The sequence below is a fragment of the Panthera pardus genome, unplaced genomic scaffold (genome assembly GCF_024362965.1).
Source record: "Panthera pardus isolate Hobbes unplaced genomic scaffold, ASM2436296v1 HiC_scaffold_16, whole genome shotgun sequence".
In the NCBI taxonomy this organism is placed as follows: Eukaryota; Metazoa; Chordata; class Mammalia; order Carnivora; family Felidae; genus Panthera; species Panthera pardus.
Window position 1 is genome coordinate 36428755 of NW_026526721.1, and position 22621 is coordinate 36451375.

Here is a 22621-nt window from a genome sequence, read left to right on the forward strand (position 1 = left end):
AACACAAATCTATAAAACTTTTAAAATTGTATATGGGGCACCTGGGTGGCTCAGTCAGTTAAGAGGCTGACCTGGGCTCGGGTCATGATCTCACAGTCAGTCCCTGGTTTCGAGCTTCGCATCCGGCTCTGTTTTGACACCTCAGAGCCTGGAGTCTGCTTCTTATTATGTGTCTCCTCTCTTTGCCCCTTCCCCGCTCATTCTCTCTCTCTCTCTCTCTCTCTCTCTCTCTCTGTTTCAAAAATAAACATTAAAATTGTATAATGTTTAATTGTTTGTAAATCATTTTAACCATTCTTTTCTATAGTAATCTTATAATGGGTATTTGAGTAGTGAGAATAGGTTTTATGCTTTCTATTTAAAACATGAGAAATTAAAGCTTAGAAATTATAAGTGATATGACCAAAGTTACTATCACAAATAAGCTGGAGGGTCTGAATTTAAATCCAATTTTTCCTTAGTGCTTTTTCATGATATCAAATTATCTCTGTCAATAAATCCTAATGAGATGGATTATTCTAAAACTTTGTTCAACACCTATCATACCCTAAGAGCTTTGTCACACACTACAGACCTCTTATCATTTAAGGCATCTGATAATCCTGTGATTATGTTATAAAACAGATTTGAGAACACAGAAACGTTCGATAATTTATCCTAAATTATAAATACTAGCTTGGAAGTTGTGGATCCGCAGCTTGAACACAAAAACATCTGACTCCAAACTCTGCCCTTCTCACTGCGACTCACAAAGGAATGGTTTCCTGTTGAACTCTCCGTGGCATGTAGTAGTCATCCCATAAATACTTACTGGAAGACTAAACAAGCTAATAAATGAGTGAGTGAATCAGTGTGTTTCAACATAAAATCTCTGCACCTTTACCACAGACGTCTAGGAACCGGAAGTTAGGGAATAATATGGACTACATATGGAAAGGGTATAAAATTCCCACACAATCAAGTATCCCAAGTTCCTGTTCTCAGAGAAAGTGCTCAATGTTGTTACACAGAAATCTATTTACCACTCATTTTTTTCCCCAAACAGGATTCATTCTATATGCTGATTTCAATTAGAACAAACTTTTTTTGTCAAATTGAGTGGGACTCTAGCCTTCCTATTTGCCGTGGCAATGCAAAAATCTATCTAATTAAATTACCCCATTCAGAATGTGAGCTCATTCAGAGTACGAATGTCTTATCCCCAAAACTAGAATGTCTACTTATACATACACAGAACCTAGAATACAAATATATATGTTGCATGAATAACCATTCATTCTACCAAACTCACAATAAGATAGGAAATTTCCCAGTGTTTTGTTTCCCTACCTACACTTTGCTTGGCTACAAAATGAAAAAAAAAAAAAATCTCTGGAATCTTTGCATAAAATTGAACTGAAATGTCTTAGAATACACACAGCCTACATTCAATAACTCTTGTTTTTTCCTCCTTTTTTTGTATGACTATAGCTTATTAACACTTTTATTAAAACCTATCCTCTTCTCTCTTAACTCTTAGAGAACAAACTAATGGTTATCAGAGGAGAGGTGAGTGGAGGGATGGGTGACATAGGTGAAGGGGATTAATCAGCACACTTGTGATGAGCACTGGGTGATGTATGGAATTGTTGAATCACTACACTGTACACCTGAAAGTAATACAACACTGTATGTTAAGTATACTGGAATTAAAAAAAAATATTCCCTCCTTATTGACTCAAAGTCTGTCTTTAGGTAATCAATCTTTTTATCTTTATTTATTCAGAGTTAGGATGAAAACATGAGTGCCAGAAAAAAGGATTTTTTTTATAACCATGAAGTTTCTGAAATTCAAAATCACTGGAATTATCTATTTTACAATTAGCAATAAGGAAAGAGGCTTCTGATTTTTTAAAGGGATTAAGTTTATTCAGAATCAGCATTGGATGGATGTACCCAATACAAAGACTATTTAAGTGTAAGCATATGAGACATTCTGTTGCAATAATTATCAAATATTTCTAGTACACCCAATGTCTGCCTATTCTATATAGGAAGCTTACCCTATAAAAGAAGCTTACCAAGTCATGCTTGGTAATGTAATTATTCATGAAATTTACAGGGTGTGGTAGAAAGTATCTAAATTTTGATACAGAACTAAAAGCCATTATTGACTTTTATTATCTCTATTATCTGACTATCATGTACTGATTTTTTAAAAATATGAACAATTAAATTTTAAAAGTTAATATGCCATTTGGATTCTGCAAATGACTATGGCTTGAAAGAGATATCTGATCCATGAATAAAAAAAGGTATATGTGTAAATTGCACCCTAACTTTTATAGAACAGTGATTGAACAAGCCTAAGATATGGGTTTGTCATTTCAAATAATTTTAAATCTTTTTTAAAGCTACTACAGAATACCTAACAGTAAAGGCCAAGCACCATCATGTGTTATAAAATCCTAAATGTAGTATCATGAAAAGATCTCTCACGTTTCACTTCTTTTCTTTTTCAACTATCACCAACTTTATCAGACATTAATTTAACCTGCAATTATTTGAATTACTTCCCAAATGTTCACCATGACTCCGTACTTATCTGTCAGAGTATATACTTCACTACTCTATGCTTAAAAAAGATTGTTTCTTCTTGTTCCAAAACCTCAGTATTTTCCATGACCTAGAAAGGGATTATTGCTTTGTTCTGACACAGACTTGAAAGGTAGCTAAACACACACCAAAGAATATCTCATTCAAACGGTGATTCTCAACTCTACAAAGAGAAGTTAAATCACTTTGAAAAGACCTGTAGATGATTCAAATGAGTATCCTTCCCATGGCCAAATCTAAATATTTGCTAAGGCAAAGTGAACCTTATGCCATAAAATCATCTGTAAAACCGTAGAATAGCCTTCCTTCATTCTCACTGTCTCCACAAATATTTCCTGATTTTTATAGCTTAGCACAACCATACTGATAAATATCTATCTCTATGATCGAAGAATTCCACAGGTGTATTTTCTTATTTCTCCATATCATGCTAACTTCAATAAATCCATTATTTTATATGCACAATGGTTTTACTTCCTCGTTGGTATAAAAATCTCCCTGACAGGTTGAAAGTCAATGGTTCCTCAAATAAACCATGGTATTTATCACAGAAATGAGCAGATAGTACTTGATTTCAAAAAATGAGAACCTGAGTATATTATGTCATTCAAAATAACTGGGCTGAATAAAAGAATCTATCTAAATAAATAACATCTATTGATCAAAATGGAATAAATTTAAGGTCATTTAGACACCTTTAAGAGACTACTGAGTGGTTGTTTTCCTCTTTTCTGGACACACTTGAGAGAGATACTCCAACTCTTTTAAAATTAATGGTAACATACACTGAATGTTCAAGGACCCAAATCCATGTTTTTTTCTGTCCCTAATACATATGATCACAAGCCTCACTACTCAGATCTCTAGCCTCTGTCAACTATTTGCCACTATCCTGACCAATAAATTATAAATATTTATCTGCTGAGGAGGAGTGGTTTCAAGGAAAGCACTTGCTGTATTGATAAAAAGGGACAAAACAAACAAGCATGGCCATTCTCTTTTCCTTCCCTCTCTGTTAGCTCAATTTTAGATGGGATGATTGTAACTGAAGCAATCACCTTCCAATCATGAAAACATAGATATGAGGACACACCCTACCCTCTTGATTCAATGAAGTGAAAAGATTAAGATATACATTGTGAGCAATTCATCCAGTGTCCTAGTTGTCTAACTCTGAAGTTAAACTATTGTTCATCAAAGTTTTTGTTGCTCACATGACAAGTATATCTACCTGATACATTAACATTGTAATGTGAATTTATGATCACTGTGAAATTTATTTCCAATTGTCAGATAAAGTAGCATATTTTTTCCTTATTCTTATATCCTGCTGTCTCTGAAATATTCAATAGGAATACTGAAAACAAGATTATTTATCCTAGGAAAAGGCAGTTTAAGCTATTGAAAGGCCATGCACAATTTCAAAACCTCTGACACATTTTACCACATTATAAAAGAAATCATATGAATCTCCTTTACAAAAAAATACTGCCACTGGCCTGTTCTTGGACCTCATTTTCCACAAGTACAATCATATTAGACTGAGATGAAAGTTTTCACTTCCTTGCTTTCCAACTTATGTGTGAGAAATATAGTTTCTCTTGGTGCTGCAAAATGCTACCAAGGTAATCCTTATCTCCTTGTATATAATACAAAGACTAGCCTCAGAGAGCTAAATAGTAGAAATAATTATAGACTTAAGTGTGGAGTCTTGTAGCATAGGGATTTTAACTTGACATATAGTATTTGAAAAAAAATCTACTGTATTATTATTTTTCTTTCAAAAAATTAAAATCATGCTATATTTCTGTAACAAAAAAAAAAAAGAAACTATGTGTTTGTTTTGAATTTGGCCTTTTTGGTCTATGAAACAGGCTTGCACATGACTCTAATTTTCAAAGCCAAATTAAACATTTACTGAATAGTTTTACATGGTCTTCTTTGTAACTATACCCTGAAAAACATACAGGTAAATAATGTGTTTTAAACAGTATCTTTTATTTCTGATTTAAAAAGAAACAATAAGCATTCAGAAAGATTGTTTTGAGTTTTTAAATACCTTTGTAAGAATATCCAGGCAATGTCTCATTTCAGTGTACTATTAAAAACTCATATTGATTACAGTGACATTTGTTGTTTAGAAGAAAGTAACATTTTATTTATTTTATCATATCAGTCTTACTAGGTAAGGTGGTCATTTCTAATTTTGTTTTTAGAAAGCTATTGCTTTTGTGCACTTTGTGTTCTACATAATCATTATTTTGAGAAATAATCGTAAACTAATAAAAGCTACACTTTTTGAAAAAACTGTGGCATAATATGAATGAGTTCTTTTTTTCTTGGCTACAGAGCTAATTTTCATTTTTCAGATTTGAAAAGATGAGAATAAAAATCTATGTTCTAGCACTTCTGTTTTGGAAAATTGAGCATTAATTCTTAAAAGCCTTGGCTGGCTAACATCTGATTTAAAAGGATAGGCATTTTGATTATACTCTATTAGAATGGATATGTTCAAATAAAAGAAACTGTTTTATAGGATACCATTGTGTGTGTGTGTGTGTGTGTGTGTGTGTGTGTGTGTATTTCCCATTTGCTTGGTAACTTTTAAAAAAAATTATCTATTTAATTTGAGAGAGGGAGAGAGAGAGAGAGAGAGAGAGAGAGAACATGAGTGGGGGAGGGGCAGAGAGAGAATCCCAACCAGGGTCCACACAAGGGGCTGGATTTGGGGCTCAACACAGGGCTCAATACAGAGCTCAGTGCAGGCTTGAACCCATGATGACTTAATTACCTGAGTTGAAACCAAGAGTCAGAGTTGGATACTTAACCAACTGAGCTGCCCAGGCAGCCCCTGCTTGGTAACTTTTTAAATGGGATAAATGAACCCAGAGGGAATGGCTTCACTATCTTCAGAAAACTAAATATAGTTTACGTGTTAATGAAATTTTAAGTTGCAAATCAATTATGGATGCTGACAAATAAGCAAAGAAAATTAAAACAACTTCACCAGAAACAACAAACGAACATGGTCAATTGATTGTGTGCTCTGATGTGGTTAAGTGTGCTGATCTTTAGGTTTAGTTTACTTTATCACACCCAATTGAATTATAACAAAAAGCGTCAACAATCTAAGTGTCTATCAAAGGATGAGTGGGTAAAGCAATTGTGGGGAATATATATACAATGGAATATTATTACTCAGCCATAAAAAAGAATAAAGTCTTGTCATTTGTGACAACATGGGTGGACCTCGATGGCAATAAACTAAATGAAAGAAGTCAGACGTAGAAAGACAAATACCACACAATCTCTATTATTTGTGGAATTAAAATTTTTAAAAAAAATTATAGATACAGAGAAGAGATGGGTAGTTGTCAGAGGCAAGGGATGGGAGTGGGAGAAATGGGTAAAGGGATTAAAAATGTAACCAATAAATAAGTAAATAATAAATATATCTCAAAAATGTAAAAGGAAAAAAAATAAAGGCAAGAAAACTAAGAAAGATCCAAAGAAATTAAATAACAAATCTTGGGATTAGACAGCTGAATGGAGCTAAAAGTTTAAATGGGACAAGGGAAGACTTCTGATCAAGTTCAGGGTTCTTTCCACTAAATTATGTCACTTTGTTTGTTTGATTCTTAGTTCTACGTTTCCTAAATGGTAATAAAAGCAATATTTCCATGTTTCATAATGATATCATAATATTCCATGAAATTATAAAAAATCTATGATCCATTATCAAAAAGAGAAAGAAGGCAAGTAATGTCCCAAAATTTTACATGGACTCCTCACCATTTTAATAACTGACAATGGAGTACTTAGTTCTTAAAAGTTCTAAAATTCTTAAAATTTCATCTCCTTCCCACCATTCAGGTTTGTGAAAGTTAAGCCTTAGTCCTTTCCATCCTGATACATGTTATGAAGAAGAAGAGAAGGGAAGTCTATATTATATTCATTCATTCATTCATTCATTCATTCATTCATATTTTACAAAACAAATCATACTGTACTCATCTTTATATTATGAACTTTTTCACCATTTATTCATATTTTACAAAACAAATAATACTGTGATCATCTTCACTCTGTGAATTTTTTTCATCTTCCAAGATCTCATGGGCATTGGCATATTACATTTTCAAGATTACTTTGGCAAAGTAATCTTTGCAAACATGATTTCCTTATTGCTGTCTGGTATGTTATTACATGGATACACCTCATTTATGTAACAAGAATTAAAAGGTGGTGTTGGGAAAACTGGTTATCCACATACAAAAGAATGAAACTGGACTCTTACACAATATACAAAATCCAATTCAAAATGGATTAAAGACTTAAATTTAAGACCTGAAACTATAAAACTCTGAGAAGAAAACATAAGAGAAAAGCTTCACGACGTTAGTAATGGCAATGATTTTTCAGGTATATCAACAAAAGCACAGGCAGCAAAAGCAAAAATAAACAAGTTGCATTATATCAAACTAGAATGTGTCTGCACAGCAAAGGGAACAAATGACAGAGTGAAAGGCAACCTATGGAATAGGAAAAAAATATTTGCATACTACGTATCTGCAAGGGGTTAATACCCAAAATATGTACAGAATTCTTACAACTCAATAACAAAAAACAAACAAGAAAACAATCTGACTTTAAAGGGGTACCTGGCTGGCTCAGTCGGTAAGCATCCGACTTCAGCTCAGGTCGTGATCTCGCAGGTTCGTGAGTTCAAGCCCCACATCGGGGCTCGCTGCTGTCAGCCTGTCAGCGCAGAGCCTGCTTCAGATCCTCTGTCCCCCTTTGTCTGCCCCTCCCATACTTGCGCTCTCCCCAAATTAAATAAATATTTAAAAATGCAAAGTACTTGAATAGATATTTTCCCTCAGAAAACATACAATGGCCAATAGGGATATGAAAAATGAAAAAATGCTCAACAGCATCAGGGAGATGCAAGTCAAAACCATAATGGGATATTACCTCACACCTGTTAACATGGCTATTAGTAAAAATATTTTAAAAATAAGCGTTGGTAAGGATGTGGAGAAACTGGAATTCTGTATTCTGTTGGGGATATAAATGTGCAGCCACCATGGAAAACACTATAAAGGTTCCTCACAAAATTAAAAATAGAACTACCATATGATCCCTCAATCTCACTTCTGGTTCTTTATGTGAAAGAACTGGAAATAAGATCTTGAAGAGATATTTACATTCCCATGTTCATTGATGCATTATTAACAGAAGTCACAATGTGGAAGCAACCTAAATGTCCTTTGATGAATGGATGAAGAAAATCTGGTTCCATTCAGCCTTAGAAAAGAAGGAAACCTTACCATATGCAACAACATGGATAAACCTTGAACACATGCAGTGAAATTAGCCAGTGACAGAATACTGCATTATTCCACTTACGTGTTTCTAAAGTAGTGAAACACATAGAAACAGACAGTAAAATGGTGGTTGCAAGGCCTGGAGGGGGAAAGAAATGGGGAGATGCTGTTCAATAGGTAAAAGTTTCAGTTATACATGATGAAAGAGTTCTAAATTTGATGTGCAACATTGTGATTACAATTAATAATATTGTGCTATACACATCAAAATTTGCTAGAAGGTAAATCTTGTATTAGGTGTTTATTTTTCACTATAAAAAATAAAAGTATATAAGCCAAGTGTGGAAATGCCAAATTATTCACTGAAGAGACCATTTAAATTGTTAGAATTGCTTTTGGAAGGAAGTTTATGACTTTGTAATGGTGGCTTGGCTTTGGGACTAAATGAAGAAGACTTTAGGAATTTTCCTTGGTAGCAATATGGACTTTCAAAATATCCACTAATTTTTAGTTTTAGTTTTACTTGCTAATGTTAAGTACAAAATTGGAATAAAACTTATGAAGCATTTTTACAGAAAAGGGGGCAGAATTTTACTATTTATGTCAGTTTTAAAACACAAATTAATATTAAAAATACACAGAATAATGGAGAGTTATTGTTGTTTCTCACAACCAAAGAAAAAACTGTTTCTTGACATGGGTGCCAAACACACACATATAATACACAAAAACATACAAAAGCTCCAAATAAATTGTCTACAAATAGGTTTTGCCCAGATCAGAAAGCTTTGTTGTGACACTATCATCATATAATGAATACTAAAGAATAAACTTTATGTCGCACTGAAATAATGCCAACCTTCTATCAGTTCTCAAGGATTGCTTTATTTATCATTCAAAATGAATGATGCCATCTCACGATTTCCTATAAAATCTCAATTTTCTTTGAAGAACTTTTATATAAATACTGACGGATTTGATGCTGCCATTTTATGAGATGACTAAATCAGAACTCATATTGGCATGTTTGCATGCTAAAAAATATTGCTGCAATATTGTATGCCTTGATCTACTTTTATATTTCATTCCTCATTTTGTATCATTTTATAGTATACATTTGAATATAACAAATTCAGGGAAAGGTTAACTCTGCTGCGTCACGGTACTATTGAATATATATATTCAAACTATTGTATAAGATATAATTAAGTGATTTTCAGTGTTTACAAGCATGCTCATGTTTACTTCCTACATCATTTATTCTATCTATAGAAAAAATTGGCTTTTGTAAATCACATTGCATCTTAAAGTAAATAATTTCAAAACATTGGTCTTTTCCTCTAATAAATAAATACTATGTATTATTTGTATATTGGCAACTCATAATTGCTTGCCAATTCTCAAACTCACAAAATACATCAATTTGAAAAAGCACAAACTTAGACACTAATCGAACCTAGAATGTATATTGATTGTTTGGGTAATATTTCTACCATATTACCACTTAAGTGCCTTCTAATAAAATATACCACGCCAGGTATAAGGGAGTGTAAGTGTAATACGCTGCTCTTTACAAATGTACTATTTCAATGGCTATCAATCCTTTTTATGCATCACCATAACTTATCTGACCAGTGCCATTCCAGGAGGAATGCTTCGACATTATCGTATATTAATTCGTGTATTCAGTGGGGTAGAGGCAGAGATAGGCCAGGTTTCCCCATTATCTCCATTGAACAAAATGTACCTCCCAGAGGAATATAATAGTATGAAATTCATCCTTCCACCTACCCGCTGGAAATTTATGAACTGACTGATGATACACAATTCCACACCTTGTCTAGACAAAGTGCATTTAAATGGATTCTGAAGAGAAAGAGGCGTGGCATTCTAAACCATAAAGCCAGAAGAGAGCAGAGTCTTCAAGGCCTAAGGAAAATTGTGAGGAATCATTCAAAGAATAAATAGGTTGCTCAAAATGAAGGATATGTACCACAAAGAAATAAAGTATGTTTGTAAATATACAGGGAGTATATTGACTCTTTCTTAGATTTCTTGGGAATCTGTATATCATAGGATCATGGAAAGAAAAGAAATGGTCTTGCTTAAATTTTCTGCTAATGACTGGAATATTTCTCAAAATGTGTGGGAGAAAGAGGGAGAAGGTGGATTCAGTGACAATCTGAGAAATCATTGTAGTTTTCCTTCATGTAGTTCTAGGCTGTGATGATGATAAAGTGAATAGAGAGGGAAAAGTGCTCATAAAAGATATTTAAAAAATAAATTTATACAAAGAATGAATTTAGGGATGAAGAAACAAAAACTCAGAAATGGCTAGAGATTTAAGATCATCATGAAGAAATGCAAATATATAATCATAAAGCATTATATCCGAGTAAGTGCTAACAGATTTCTAATCCTGAAGCTGAAATTTGGAAACTGTAGACTTGTTCAACACTCATTGACAATGTATATTTGTTATACATTTGCATTTACTATTTACATGTGGCCTGAGACGTCTGACTAAAGGACAGAACAAATAACATCCTCAAAATGGGTTCACAGGGACACCTTCACAAACATAGTTACAGGTACTTATCCAAATATGACTTGTATGTCATAACACATCGACCCAGCTTTCAGTGTATCGTATGTAGCTATTTATCAAGCATTCTCCCTCCCTCTTTTTCCCCCTTCCTCCCTCCCGCCCTCCCTCTTCTCTGTTTCTTAACCCATGTTTCTTGACATGGGTTAACCCATGTTTCTTAACCTCTGTTTCTTAACACATGTATGATGCGTGGATGAACAAGCTCTAAACCCATTAGGAGTGGCAGTTAAATTTTTATTTAACTTCCATTTGAAGTTCTCAGTGAAAACAAAATAAAAGTGGGATGGACAGAAGATCAAGAAAATTAGAAATATCACCCTGTGGGGTGTCTGAGTGACTCAGTCGGTTAAGCATTCAACTCTTGATTTCGGCTTAGGTCATATTCTCACCATTTCTGGGATGGAGCCCCACATATCCAACTCTGTGCTAACAGCATGGAGCCTGCTTGGGATTCTCTCTCTCTGCCCCTCCCTCACTTGCTCTCCCTCTCTCTCCCTTCCTCTCAAAATAAATAAATAAACATTAAAACAAAAGAAACATCACCTAAGTGAGTAGTAGAAAGCAACAGCAAATAAAGTGCCTATTTTGTTCATCCTCCCTTTCAAAGTATAATAAATGAGCTAGGCTTACAAGTTCATTTACTAGGAAAAAATTCTGAAAATGTTACTGATTCCAAAATAGATGTATTATTTATCCTCAACTGTCTAATTGTGTGTGTGTATATTTGTATGAGTGTATATATCTGTCTTTATGAATTAAAGACTGATGAGTTTTAAACTGTCCACCAAAATATATAATATGCATGAATTCTATACTGTTAGCCTATTCTATATTGTTACAAACATTAACCAGATTAAAAGGTTAAGGCAAAAAGTACTGTCTATATGTACCTTTGGATCTCTCAGAGTATCAAGCACAGTACAATTAGTACCTTTGTTGGAAATGTAAGAAATGAATGAATGCATAGTGTCTGTGACTAAAAGGATAAACCTTCAATACAGCTAAGATTCAAAGTGAACTCATCTTTAGATTAAAAATAGAGTTTTTCTTTGTGAAGTGGGAGGTTAAATATATGACTTAACTTAACCAAGACTACTATCTCAGGAATGTCAAAAGTTTCATCTTTGTATACATGGTGAACTGAGGTCAGCTCACTAAAATTCTTTGTTTAAGCTCTTTTAATGATTAACACAAAAAAGTACACAGATCAATAACCAATGTCTGCCATGCACTCCACTTATTGGGAATAGTAACATGCATTATTGCTGACTCCATTTTAACTCATTTATAAGGCATTTTCCTTAATACATTGAATAATATTTCACAACATGAAAAGAGCTTCTTATGATAGAATGGGCTCAGCAAAGAGGGAAACAGTACCATAATGTGTGAGCCAGAGGCAAGACAGGAAAGAAAAAGAAGACACAATTAGCCTTTGGGGGATTGGTGGAAATGTTAGAACATAGGAGAAAATGTGAAGTGAAAAAAAAATGTAGCTATAGAATACCTATTCATTGGGCATTAGTATCAAGTTTAGGTAGGTTCCATCTAAGATTGGATAGTATTTTTTTTAATTTTTTTAATGTTTATTTACCTTTAAGAGACAGACCATGAGCAGAGGAGGGGCAGAGAGAGAGGGAAACACAGAATCTGAAGCAGGCTCCAGGCTCTGAGCTGTCAGCACAGAGGCAGACACGGGGCTTGAACTTATGAACCGTGAGATCATGACCTAAGCCAAAGTCAGATGCTTAACCAGCTGAGCCACCCAGGCGCCCCAGAGTGGATAGTAATCTTAAGTGCACTTCTAAGTACCTTTCTCTGCTGGCCCTGTGCCCCCAAACTCTCATTACCTTTGCTTTATTTCCTCAGCTATGATTCTACTTTTAAAAATCTCTTCACCTATAATTCTTAAAAAAAAAAAAAAAAAGATCTGTGATTGCTGCTTCCCTTCTTCCTTTTCTATTCTTCTCAAGTCATGTTCTTTTACTTTAACACCCATCCCTGATGAATTTGTTTTCTTAAAGGTTACCAATGATCTCCAAATTGTCAAATTTGATAGCTGCTTTATCATGGTACTTAGATTCTCTGCAGAATTTGACAGTGTTAATAATCAATTTTTTAAAAGTCTGCTCTCTTTTCATCCATTAAAATTTATTCTTTTTGTTCCACACTGAATCTTCAGTGTCTTTTATGGGGTCTTCCCAAATTCATTATCTTCTCTTTTTTTGTCTTTAACACCCATATTTGACAAGATCCTTACAAATATGGAACATTAAGCCTTGTTTGTCCTCAGTTAACCCACACTCCAACTACATTGTTAGGAATACAGAGTTACACAACATATAAGCCAAAGAATATAAACACACATTTGTGAGTTCACAAAAGACACTTTCTATAATTGAAAAAGCTTCAGAATTAAGCTACTGCTGGAAACTGACCTTGATAGTGAAATAAATTTCACCAAGAATTTAATAATTTGCATATTCATCTTATTAATTATACAATAAATATCCATTGATATAATAATGAACCTTGCTTATCTCTGAAAATAAGCAGAATCCTTTCCAAGGGAAGATTATTATTGTTCCCTATAGCACTTTATTTCACTTGTCCACTTTGGGCACCATCTCAGGTGGCATTTTCAAAAGTGCAAAATACTCATTTACCACTTACAGAATGTAAGACCATCTTATGCTTATAAAACTGACCACAGGTAGGTGTCCCTAAACTTTTCTAATCTATGTATAAACTTAACAGTCTATAAATAAACTTTAGTCTACTTTTCAGAGTAGTTTTAAGGTAAACAAACTGTAAACCTGGTGCACTTAAATATAAAAAAGAAAATAAATCAAAGTTTCAGAAACTCAGCGATTAAAATGATGTGTTTTAATAACTTCTTTAGTTTTCAAGTAGTCAAAAAGGATAACTTAATGAGGTCAAGTAGACTGATTAGTGGAAAGAATAATATACTATATACATAAACCAATTTGTGATTTACAAATCACTACCAGTTAAAAACCTGTGCAGGAATTTTTAAAAATATATTCTGCATTTTTTAAAGGAAAGTAATGAAGCTATATTAAGTTTGAGGAATTTTTTAAAATATATTTTCATTTTTTAAAGGAAAGTAATGAAGCTATATTAAGTTTGATGTATTCAAAGTAACAATCATCAGTGAAAGAAAAAAGAGTAAGACAAGTATGTCCCTTTTTATTGTCTTGTGTTCTTGCCATTATTATGTGCTAACCTCAATGATGACAAATATTCTTTTTTTAAAAAATTAAAATATCAAAAATAATTTTTCCTGGTAAATGTAAGCCTTTCTCGGGTCAAACCAAATGGATTGCAGTTATAAAGAAAACTTCACACGAATAAAGCTGAAATAGAAACATTTCAAATAGTACATAGCTCTCTTTATTTTTTTTTTAAGTTTATTTATTTTGAGAGACAGAAAGAGAGCATGCAGAAGGGGCAGAGAGAGAGAGGCAGTCAGTGTGGAGCCCCGTGCGGGGCTTGAACTCAAGAACCGTGAGATCATGACCTGAACTGAAATCAAGAATCACACGATTAGCCAACTGAGCCACCCAGGCACCCCAGTGCACAGTTCTCTTTAAATCTGAATCAAATGTCAAGGCGTAATAACCAGTCCTTAACTTCTTTGAAATGATGAAACCCGAGGGGCGCCTGGGTGGCGCAGTCGGTTAAGCGTCCGACTGCAGCCAGGTCACGATCTCGGGGTCTGGGTCTGTGAGTTCGAGCCCCGCGTCAGGCTCTGGGCTGATGGCTCGGAGCCTGGAGCCTGTTTCCGATTCTGTGTCTCCCTCTCTCTCTGCCCCTCCCCCGTTCATGCTCTGTCTCTCTCTGTCCCAAAAATAAATTAAAAAAAAAAGTTGAAAAAAAATTAAAAAAAAAATGATGAAACTTGAGACTTGTGAGCATATTATAGCAGTTATTTAAATCTTATTGTATACACTGATGTCAATCACAAAAACAAAGCAAAACAAAATCCTGAGTAGTGATTTTTTTTTATTATAATGAAGAAAATCATTGATAAAGATGAGCAGTTTATAGCCTGCTGTGTGGGAAGATATGGTTTCACAGATCCAAACCAAATATTACTTAAGTAAGTTATTAAAGTACAGAGAATTTATTTCATAACGTGTGGCAGTTACTTTGAGATGTTAATAATAATAATTAGATGCTAGTTGATGAGAAAAAATGAATTTTAAAAATATCATTCAAACTTAAAAAACATGTACTATTTAACTAAGAACTTCATGTAAACAAGAAGTAAACTAAGGACTAAAATTTAGTGTTGTTCCATATTTTTAATAATTAGATGCTAGTTGATGAGAAAAAATGAATTTTAAAAATATCATTCAAACTTAAAAAACATGTACTATTTAACTAAGAACTTCATGTAAACAAGAAGTAAACTAAGGACTAAAATTTAGTGTTGTTCCATATTTTTAATAATTAGATGCTAGTTGATGAGAAAAAATGAATTTTAAAAATATCATTCAAACTTAAAAAACATGTATTATTTAACTAAGAACTTCATGTAAACAAGAAGTAAACTAAGGACTAAAATTTAGTGTTGTTCCATATTTTTTAAAAACAAAATGTAAATAAACACAGTGGCACTGAATCAAATAATCATTTAACACAATGGCATTTCAATTGTTTGTAATGAAAAAACTCAATAAGGAAAAACATTTGAGACCATGGGCCCAATAACTATAATTATTAATGTATAATATCTATTTAAATGTTGTACTTTGTATATTATAAAGTAAACACAATTATTTGAATTGATATACTTTGTAAATTATAAAATAAAGACAAGGTAGAAATGAGTAAGATTTTCTTGACACTATCAGGTTATAATGCCCTACCTTCGAGACTACTACTCTGACATCATCAACTACAACATCTGATGATGCAAATCAGGTTATCATAAGCTATTTCCTAGGCCTACGTTCCTAAATCATCCTCAGAAACCTAGAACGCTTTATTGCTATACCCAAGAAACTAAAGGCTACTTAATCAATGTGAGGGAGACTCTTTCAAATATAGTCCATATGCGAAAAATTTCATCCCCAAATAGATGAATGGATATCTTTCCAAAGGTATTTTATAGCTGCTCAGCTCATGTGAGATACACTGGGGACAAGTCTTGCAAAATAAATTTAAGAAGTATGGAAATTCTATGGGGTACTGTTAAGGAGCTCTGTCAACTCAGCAAAGAATATCTAGTACAATCTGTAATGAGAACAGTTAAAATATTTCATCATCCTCATTTTGCAGATGAAACAGTTCAAGCCTGAGGAAGTTAACAGCAATATGTAAAAGTTGGTTTAACATAAAGGTGTGTGACTATCTTAAAAGTAGTTAAATGAAAGTTAGAAACAAAGCTTCCTGCCATTCAGACCAATGAGTACTCTTCTATTCATTACAACACAGTGAATGTGTCAACTTTTAAAAATCATTGATAAAGCAAAAGGTAAAAACTTCTTTATATGTAGGTCTCAGCCTAGGATCAAATGTAGAACTCAATTATCAAATTATCAACATAACATTATAATAAAATGCAACTAGAAGAAATGTAAACTTCTAAGTCAACATTTCTGTATTAATTCAGGTTACTTTGTAAGTCATTCCTTATTGTGTAGTTATTTCGAAGGGAACTTACTCACCTAAATGAAACTGAGTACAAAACTTGCTTTTCTCGCCAATATACATACTAGAAGATAGAGTTTGATTCACTTTGCTGATGCTGATGTTGCCTTTTCTGATCCACTTGTGCAACCTCATTTACGTTCTGATGTTTGGGGAATACATGGTTTACCTGATGTGCATATGAGACAGAGGTAAAAACAAGAAGACATGGATACTGACGATACCTGCTGCAAACTGTTTATCAGAATACACTTCCAGTAGGCAGTGATCCACATCAGCATCAGGAAGAAATGTAGAAATAGATTTCAGCATTGCCTTAAAGCAAAGATTGAGTAATAATTTCATATTTTTGGTAAAAGAAAGGTTATAAAAGAAAAACACACACAAGACTGCTATTACCCACAGGACAATGTTGTCAATTTGCTAATTGAAGGGATTCTGCATGAAAGATGTATATATCTTAATCTTGAATTGTTCTCTATTTTGTCCTTTTGCACCCATAAAGCCTTTCTTTCAAGAGAGATCCTATTCTCTGTGTGACAAATCCTTTGAAATACACACACACACACACACACACACACACACACACACACACATACACACAAAAAAAAATACTTAGAATTTCTGATAAGGTTTCATAAGATTTCATTCATTCATTCATTCATTCATTCATTCATTTAGAGAACATGTGCAGAGGAGGGGCAGGAAGAGAACATGAGAGAGAGAATCCAAAGCAGGCTCAGCACTGTCAGCACGGAGCCCGACCTGGGGCTCAAACTCACAAACCGTGAGATCATGACCTGAACTGAAATCAAGAATTTGACACTTAACTGACTAAGCCACCTAGGCACCCCATTCACTCAAATATATTTAAACTAAAAAATGAAGTGAGTTTATTATTATATACATTTGACACATAGCTTATATTGATTTTCTATTTTCTATTGGTATGTAATTTTCTTTAGTTGGAAGTTTATTTAATATAGGAAAATGTTATTTTGTGTAGATAATCTGATCTATCACCATAGCTCCTGCACTGTTTAGATACAGTCTACTTCCTTGATCATTAAATTTAATCACACATTACACACTGAAGATTTTCAACATGGGGTTGTCCTCAAACTAGATTTCTTTCCAGTTCTGCTTGCATACTTAATATCAGCTATAAACTACATTAAGAAAAGAAAATGATCCATTAAGTAGCAACATTTCTTCGGAGCACTCCAAGATTCAACTCATCTTAGTGATTATATTTCATTTCCTTTTGAGTACAAGTTAGGAAGATCATTTTCATTTTAAACACTGTCAGTTTTACTTTAAAGTACCGAAACATTTCCGGGTAATAAAATATGTTTACCAAGCTACATCACCTCAAGGCTAGATCACATATATACCATACAGAGATGGTCAAATTAAACCATCATTTTTTACAACAGTCCTGTCATAAATGTTTACTGGAATGGTGCTGTCCAGCTACCTTAAATAAAGTAGGCCAGAGTCACTGCACACTGTGGCTACCCTATGCCATCCCCAAACTCTTGTCCTTGATGGTACCTAACAAAAACTGGGATCAATGCAGAGTCGTAGTCAGCAGATTAGCAATATCTCAGTCTCATTAATTTGAGGAAAAAGAATGTAGGCTACATCTTTATACTAGAGTAATAAGAATTTGAGAACAAACCTTCCCAATCGAAGACACAATTCATTATCAATGATTTTAACTGAAGCACTACATACTGCATTTTTATCTTACACTTTTGAACGTATGGTTTGTTTTTTGTTTGTTTTCTGGTTTAAAGCAAATATTCATGTAATTATGAATCGGGTTTTTAATACATAAAATAGTCATTTTAAAAATTGAGACAAGTCATTTTTTAAAATAGAGTGTAGAAAAACAATTCTTATATAACACTTTTCCTTCTGTAGTTTACACAAAAGGAATTACACTTATGTCATTATGGTCTTATATCTTCATTTTCTCTTTGCTTCTTTTTGTATTTTGTTCTTTCTTCCTTTTTTCCACCCTTTCTTCTTTTCTGCAAAGTTATGTCTAGAATTTGCTCATGAAAATCTCCCCATTGAATTAATAACAATGTATCTGTTAAAAATAAACTATCTCATATAAATCAGATTATCAAGGGTTATAGGGGCACACTGCTGACATAACCATACATCCTTTCTTTGCTAGCTTAAATTTTAGTTGGAAAGAAGACAGCTTGGCCAGATAAAGCTATTTGAAATGCAGGACTGTGTCTTACATTTTTATTTTATCTGAAATTCTATGAAAATAAAAGATATTAAAATATGTCACACTGAAATGAAAAGGAATTATTTTCCTTCTAGATAAGAATAGGTAAGCATATGCTTTAGCTATTAGCTATTTAAAATATATACACCAAATCAAAAGTAGATTCCATATAGAGCTCTCCATCTAATAAACAGTTGATTTTGTGGGAAGGTCAGCATACATGGGAAATGATAAGTCATAAAAATCACATTCTTCTTTACTTTCTTTGTGCAAAGTTAGCTTAAGCTGAAACTGTCCTAGGATGCCATGTTTCTAGACAGTTGTTAATTCAGTAGCATTAAAAAACCTAGTAATTTTTCAAATGTGGGAAGAGGATCTCATTAACCTGTCTTGAATGTAAAAAAGCTTATAATCCATAAAATTGAGTGATTCAGTAAATCAATCTTTGAAGAAACCTGCCAAGAGGATATATTGAAGATTTATGCATCTTTAAGCATATATAAAGGGCTACCCCAGGGATTTTGTTACATAAAAGAGTTTTCTAGTATACTCATCAATCTAACTACTATTTTTGCTCTTTCTAGACAATTTCTACTATACACTCAGGACTTGGATATGTGATGAGTAGTGATTGATGTCGGTAGGTAATCTCCTCCCCTCTGGACCCACATATCACCATATTAAAATTCTCTAAGTTGCACATTTGGGGGAACATTCCAAGAAAGAATTAGCATTATGCTAATCTCATTTTATGTGTTTTATTCTATGGTAGTGCATTATTCATCAGATAAAATTTGATCCAGGGAAGCATATACCAATCTGTAGAGTGGGTAGCATGTATTTAAAACAAAATAAAACATGAGAAATACAGTACATATTCATTTTAGAATCAAATTTAAGAGGTTCCCAATTATCATTTGTTCTCATTTGAAATTGTCAGTTACTGAGGGTGCCTGGGTGTCTCAGTTGGTTAAGCGTCCAACGTTGGCTTAGGTCATGAACTCACGGTTCATGAGTTTGAGCCCAACTTCAGTCTCTGCTCTGTCAGCACAGAGCCTGCTTTGGATCTGATCCTGTATCTGTCTCTTTCTCTATCCCTATCCTGCTTGCTTGCTCTCTCTCTCTCTCAAAAATAAATAAACACTAAAAAAATAAAATTGTCAGTTACTACATACCTTATATGGATATTTCAGTGTTCACAGTTTGATACACTGCCCAGTTTTCCTCTCTGAACTTACGTATTAAGGCTAATTGAAGTTTCTATAGACAAAATTTTGCTATTGTGAGCTACTCTTTAAAGAAAATACAAGAACTTCTTTAGAAGGACATAAAATAAACTTTAAGAGGTAAAATTTTAGAAACTATTTTTCCTCCAATCTCTCAGTGTCACTGGTAATCACAGGAAACAAAATCATAAATTCTTAATTTTCCAGACAGAATGAGTGAGTAATAGGATTTTTTGTCCAAGGTTAATTCTATTGTTCTTTCTTTCCCCACTCAAGTTTTATGATTTTAACCACTCCCAATGTGGCTGATCTTTTCCAGTAACTGTTCAAATAAAATTCTCATCAATAAAAATGTAATTTGTTCAAGTTTTAACAGGGTAAAGGAATAAATTCATAGCTATGTGATGAGGTAAGGCAATTCCATCATTTACTCTTTTTCCTCTGACAGGATAGGGAAATATTTTTTTAAAAAAAGGAAAATCTTGTAATAAGTAATGAAAGTCTCTTGTTCATAAATATGCAAGGACAGACTGTATTATAATGATGCTTAGCTGTCTAAGCTTCTTATTTTTATTTTTTAGTGTCTGAAATTATTATCATATTATAATTATTCACTCTCCTGGTGGAGTATGTTTTAGTATAAAACCAAAAATTTTGAGTCTATTAGAAATTAGATTAAATGGTCCCTTTTTTGTCTTTTGTTTTTGGACATTTTTTTCGGTTGTAGTTTTGCCAGTGTCCTTAGTAAAATATTACATATATTGCACGTTTTAAAACTATACTTTAGTGACAAACATTAAAAATTCTAAGTATTTTTTATATCTTTAATACATACTACGAACTTGCCATTCTGCTATGTGGTCTAAGAGATCCATTTATGGTCAAGTTATAGAGACCAAATGGCATACAGAAAGCTAACGTGTGATCAAACAGTACTCATTATAGGACTCCATACTAGGATTCAAAATTAGTAGTATCAAAATGGTAGAGAAGTTTCCATGGAGAAGTTAAACACTGCTGTCATAAAATAAAAAACACTTAGTACATATTTACTAACATAAAATGAGGCACATTCTTATAGTCATCTCTTACCTAGATCATCAAAACAACTCTAAAATTGCATCCTTGACAATTTTTCCCTCCTATTCATCCTCTGCACTACTTCTAGAGATATTAAAGATCAAAATTGATCATGCCAGGTCATTGTAAGCACTGTGTTTGTTGTGTGTCTGCTATTGGATAAAATCCAAACTTTAAAGTGAAACATATAAAGGTTATTTCCATCTTATTCCAAACTAAATTTTTATTTCTGTTTATGTATAACTATTCTACCGATTCCTCAATAGTCAGCTCAAATGGTATTTCCACTAATAAACCTTGCTTGGCTCCACAAGTTCGATTTAGTGACTCTAGCGTTTCTCACTTTTTGAGTATATACACACACACATATATGCCTTCCATATTTCAAGGACTATCAGTGGTATAGTAAAACTAGAGAATATATTTACCTTCCTATTAGTCCTGGACTACTTGTTATTATCTAACATTAAAATAAATGTCTTCTGGAAACAGCCTGTCTGTGGGAAGAAGGTATTCTTTAAAGTTGGCTCAGGTCAAGGCTGAGAGTAGTAAAGGTTGAGATATAAGGAAGAGGACAGTACTACACTTCAGTATTGTGTACTTTTAATTTTGCCTGCTTTCATAGTAATATATATGGAGTCTAGAAAGCTGTGAGAAGTAATCTAAACATTAAAAATGTCCATAAAATGTATTTATGAACAAATTTTCAATTTAAAATATCAGTTGATAATAATATTCCATTACTATTCTAAGACTTTAAATTAGCTCTCAAATTTTCAAGGCAGATTTTGTAATTAATATGAATTTAGAACATGAGATTTTAAAGATAACACAGATAGACACACACACACATATATATATTTATATGTGTATATATATAAATATATATATATATTTATATATATATATATATATATATATATATATATATATATATATATTAAGCTCTCCTTGTAAGAGAGTGCCCCATAAATAACTGAAAGTGAGATAAAATAACTGAGTGAGAGAAAGTGAGAGAAAGTGAGAGAAAATAACTGAGGGTGCCCCATAAATAACTTAAAACTCAGGAAGGCATATTTTCTATTATCAAAGTCTACTCAACTAACTCCTCTCCCAGAAATAAAATAGGAAACGGCCAACTAAATAATCAATTCACCACATATGAGTTTGCCAGTTTCAGTGTCAGCAAGAACGGACATAATATGATTATGAGGACCCAGAGCATCCAGGACATAGAGCTGAATCCCACATATATTGCCAGCCAAAGGGAAATGTTGTTGGACGGCCTACTAACAGGGATTTATGAGAATCAAGCTTTTCGATATGTGTTTCCGTGGTGAGAGTGATCCCATGTCCAAAAATTAGGCTTTTATAATCACAAATTCTGCCAACACTTTAGCTCATTACCTCTAAACAAGTCTTCAATAATTGCAACATTAATATTGTTGGGCATTTAGTACATTAAAGCATTTGCCACTGTTGTGAAGATTTTCCTAAGGAAAAAAAAATTGCCTGAAGTCATCCCTAGTTAAATAAAATTAAGACATGAAATGTTTCTCATGATGTGATGTAATGCATTAGTGCAAGAAGGTATGCAACAGAATTAACTTAATAGTGTGTATGGTAGTATACAACAATAATCTTAAAAAAACAAGAACAAAAGAATTGAATTTTTTTTTACCCTTGATTAGTGAATACATATATATATATATATGTACATATTTGTGTGTACATATGTGTGTATATGTGTGTGTACATATATGTGTGTATATGTGTGTGTATATATACATATACATATATACACACACATATATATGTACCTGATATACATAAAACATATTTTTAAGTATATAGATAT